This window comes from Papio anubis, chromosome 20, assembly GCF_008728515.1.
Source record: "Papio anubis isolate 15944 chromosome 20, Panubis1.0, whole genome shotgun sequence".
NCBI lineage: Eukaryota > Metazoa > Chordata > Mammalia > Primates > Cercopithecidae > Papio > Papio anubis.
Genome location: NC_044995.1, coordinates 29,672,293 through 29,677,224, shown reverse-complemented (window position 1 = coordinate 29,677,224; position 4,932 = coordinate 29,672,293). Strand labels below are relative to the sequence as shown.

The 4,932-nt window shown below is 39.6% G+C and overlaps 1 pseudogene; it reads left to right on the top strand.

Annotated features, from left to right (window-relative positions):
* Positions 1 to 4,052: 4,052 nt before the first annotated feature.
* On the top strand, positions 4,053 to 4,435 carry LOC108584001 (annotated as a pseudogene).
* Positions 4,436 to 4,932: the final 497 nt, after the last annotated feature.

The window sequence follows — 4,932 nt, the reverse complement described above, 5'->3', positions numbered from 1 at the left end:
CCCTTCTCAGAATTAGATCCTGTCCTTGAGATGCTAAAAGTACAGTCCATTTGAACTCTTATATGGACGCACTTTCTTGCTCAGCCCCAACCGCATCCCAGACACCAGCCCTCTAGGCTACTATCTTCCAGTCCTCCAGCAGGCTAGACAGGAAATTTGCCAGGCTGCTAGTCTTCTCTTGCCTACTCCAGATATGCAGCCACGTGAAGACACCCTAGCTGGATGATCAGTTCTTGTTAAGAATCTGACCCCTCAAACTCTACAACCTCAATGGACCAGACCCTACTTAATCATCAATAGTACCCCAACTGCCATCCATCTGCAGGACCCTCGCCCATTAGGTTCACCATTCCATCAGACAAACAGCCTGATCTCTCCTCTTCCTCCTGGAAGTTGCAAGTACTCACCCCTACTTCCCTTAAACTCACCCGCAATCCTAAAGGATAACCCTTATAAACCTAATACATGCTTTCATTTTTATTAGGTTTCTTCTTCCTTACCTTAGCTGTTTACAATGGGGTTTACACAGTCCCCTCCCCAACTTGGACTGCACCCCAAAACCTTGTCTTCCCTACTATCTTCTGTCTAGTCATACTCCTATTCACCATTCTCAACTAGTCTTAAATGCCCTGCCCCTGTTTACACTGCCGGTTTACACTTTTCCTCCAAACCATCATAGCAGATATCACGTGGTACTCTCTCCACGTGATATCTGACTCCCTCTTGGAGTGGATAATCTTTGCTAACAGGGCACCCTCCAATACTTTAACCCTGATAAAGTCCTATTGTTTACTTTTATACTCACTCTTATTCTTGTTCCCTTTCTTATGCCACCCTCTACCTCTCTCCAGCTATCTCCACCACACCATCAATCTCTCTCACTCTCTCCGAGACCTCTCTAATCCTTCTTTAACAAACAATTGCTGGCTTAGCATTTCTGTTTCCTCCCAAACTGCCAAGGCCTTGACTTACTCACTGCTAAAAAAGGGGACTTTGTATATTTTTAAATGAAGAGTGTTATTTTTACCTAAATTAATCTGGCCTGGCATATAACAACATAAAAAAACTCAAGGATATAGCCCCAAAACTCGCCAACCAAGCAAATAATTATGCTGAACCCCCTTGGGCACTCTCTAATTGGATGTTCTGGGTCCTTTCAATTCTTAGTCCTTTAATACCTGTTTTTCTCCTTCTCTTATTCATACCTTGTGTCCTCCATTTAGTTTCTCAATTCATACAAAATGACATCCAGGCCATCCTTGATCATTCTATATGACAATTGCTCCTTCTAACAACCCCAAAATATCACCTCTTACCCCAAAAATCTTTCTTCAGTTTAATCTCTCCCACTCTAGGTTCCCAGGCTGCCCCTAATCCCACTCGAAGTAACCATGAGAAACATCACCAATTATCTCTCCATACCAATCCCCAAAATTTTCACTGCCGCAACCCTTCACCACTATTTTGTTCTGTTTTTCTTATTAATATAAGAAGACAGGACTGTCAGGCCCCTGAGTCCAAGCTAAGCCATCATAACCTCTGTGACCTACATGTATATATCTAGGTGGCCTGGAGCAACTGAAGAACCATAAAAGATGACATTCCACCGTTGTGATTTGTTCCTGCTCCACCCCAACTAATCAATCAACCTTGTGACATTCCTCTCCTGGAGAATGAGTCTCATGATATCCCAACCCTGTACCTTGTGACCCCGCCCCCACCTGCAAGGGATAACAACCTTTAACTGTAATTTTCCACTACCTACCCAAATCCTATAAAACTGCCCCACCCCTATCTCCCTTTGTTGACTCTGTTTTCAGACAGCCCACTTGCACACAAGTGAAATAAACAGCCTTGTTGCTAACACAAAGCCTGTTGGTGGACTCTCTTCCCACGGACTCACATGACAGTACCAACCACTGTGTTTTTGCCAATATGAGGATTTCAACTATTCAAACCATATTCAAATAAAGTGAGTCTCAAGGTGTAATTAATCTGGGTGTTTCTGTACCTTACTTCCATGTTCTGTATGTCATTTTGGTTTTTCTGTCCCTAAGTCTTTTTGTACCACATGTCTGTGCTGGAGTGTCACTAAGCCTACTCTGAATTTAGAGGACGCCTGATTTGAAAATCATTTTTTGCTCAATTAAACTCTGTTAAATGTAAATATTCTAAAGATTTTTCTTCTAAAAGTTTTCAAATTTTTTCTATGATAAATGGACTTTGATATTCTTGTTATTTTTTTCCAAATTATTCTATGCAAGCTATTTTTTCCAAATTAGTTTAGAAAAGTTCTTGACCTGAATTTTCCACATTCCTGAGCTGATCTGTACTCTTCTCTCTAAAGTTGTGGTAATTCCAGAAATCAAGTGGCATAAAATATTGTTGCTTACAAATTAAAATCTAATTGCCAACACCAATTTTAGATTCAGTATTACAAGCTAGTAAAATTAAGGACCTATAAAATATTTTCAAAATATTTACAAATTTCTGTTAAAAATCAGTATTTTGAGATTAATTATTAACATATTCTATTACACCCTTTTTACTGGGCACATTACTAGGTTGGTAATTGGAGAATATGAGCAAGATACATGTTATTTACTTTTAATTAAACAGGTATTGCTGTCTCTAAGCCAGACTTGATCACCTGTCTGCAGAAAGGAAAAGAGCCCTGGAATATGAAAAGGCATGAGATGGTGGATGAACTCCCAGGTAGGTGAGAGTGAATACAACAGATGACACAGATGAGAGGTCCAAAGTTCAAGAAGAAAGCCAGGTCTCAAACTGTTACTTGGGAAGCTGTGTTGCAAAGGAAATAGTTTCTGGGAAGCCTGAGGGGTTTGTTTTCCATTTGTTTTTTTGTTTGTTATTTTTGTTTTCTCTCAAATAAGGGTATCTTCTGTCTTATACTTTTAAATTATCTCAAGATTCTACTTTCCCTTCAGTGATTTTCCTTCAAGTTCACAGTGAGAGCCAAAGTCTTCTTTATGATCTGTAACAGACAGCACAATCTAGCTGATTTTCCTTTCCTTCTGGGGACACACAAATATCTGCATATTTTTGAGAAACTCTATGTTAAACTATTTTTAAGTTATCTTCTTGTGTCATGTCTGAAATGTGTGAGAGTAGTGCTTTCTGTTCCATTAGGGTTTTTTTATATATGTTTCTACACATTCCATCCTGTTTATATTACTATAGTCTTTAAATATAGTCTGAAATTATAAAGTATGATGTCCCTCTGTTTTTTTTTCCTCAAGATTGCTTTGTCTGTTCAAAGATTATTGTAGTTTCATATACATTTTAGAATTGTATTTTCCATTATCATGAAGAAAATGTCACTGGAATTTTGATAGGGAGTTTATAGAATCTATAGATCACTTTGGATAACACGGCACTTTAATATTTATTATTTCAATCTGTTGGCATAAAATATTTTGAAATTTGTCTCTTGTATAATTTATTTTTTATATAATTTATGGTAAAGATTGTTTATCTCATTAGTTAAATTCATTTTTGAAAATTTATTATTTTAATGTTATTGTAAATAAAATAATTTTCTTCCTCTACTTTGTCAGTTTGTTTTCAGTGTATAGAACCATAACTTATACTTGTTTGTTAATTTAATATTTTGCTAATTTACTGAGTTTATTTATTAGTTTGGACAGTTTTGTTGTTGTTTTTGAGACGGAGTTTCTCTCTTGTTGCCCAGGCTTGAGTGCAATGGTTCAATTTCAGCTCACAGCAGCCTCCACCTCCTGGGTTCAAGCTATTCTCCTGCCTCAGCCTCTCGAGTGGCTGGGATTACAGGCATGCACCACCATGCCCAGTCAATTTTTGTATTTTTAGTAGAGACAGAGTTTCTCCATGTTGGCCAGGCTGGTCTTGAAATCCTGACCTCAGGTGATCCACCCGCCATGGCCTCCCAAAGTGCTGGGATTACAGGCGTGAGCCACCACAACCAGCCTAGACAGGTTTACCACATGGTTTATGGCTTTTTATGTAAGATTATATGATCCTTTTCTTTACCTCGCTGAACTCCTGAGAGCAAGATGGGTCACCAGCAGCTGTACTGAAGCCACCCATGAAAATTAGGCCACAGTTCTCACTCTTGTCACATCTGTTCAAACTGGCACGGTCTGATCCAGAAATATGGCCTCCATATGTGCCACCAGTGTTTCCATCAGTACGTGAAGGATATCGGTTTCATTAAGTTGGACTAAATGATCTTCCTTTAAAGGATTATCCAAAGCATCTACTCAATGAAAAACCATGATAGTTCTTTGTACATAAAATAAACTTTTGAAGAGAAAAAAAAAAGATGATATGATCTACAACCTTCAACTTTTAACTTATTCATCTTTGATTTCTTTTTTTTTCTTCTTCTTCTTTTTTTTCTGAGACGAAGTCTCGCTCTTGTCCCCAGGCTGGAGTGCACTGGCATGATCTCCGGTCATTGCAACCTCCGCCTCCCGAGTTCAAGTGATTCTATCGCCTCAGTCTCCCAAGTAGATGGATTACAGGTGACTGCCACCACGCCCGGCTAACATTTTTGTATTTTTAGTAGAAATGGGGTTTCACCATGTTTAGCCGAACTTCTGACTTCAGGTGATCCATCTGCCTCAGCCTCCCAAAGTGCTGGGATTACAGGCGTGAGCCACCGTGCCTGGCCTCATCTTCAATTTCAATTGCTCTTTTTTATTCTTGGCTGGGCATGGTGGCTCATGCCTGTAATCCCAGCACTTTGGGAGGCCAAGGTGGGCAGATCATGAGGTCAGGAGATCAAGACCATCCTGACTAACACAGTGAAACCCGTCTCTACTAAAAATACAAAAAAAAAAAAAAATTAGCCTGGCTTGGTGGCGGGCGCCTGTAGTACCAGCTACTTGGGAGGCTGAGGCAGGACAATGGTGTGAACTTGGGAGGCAGAGC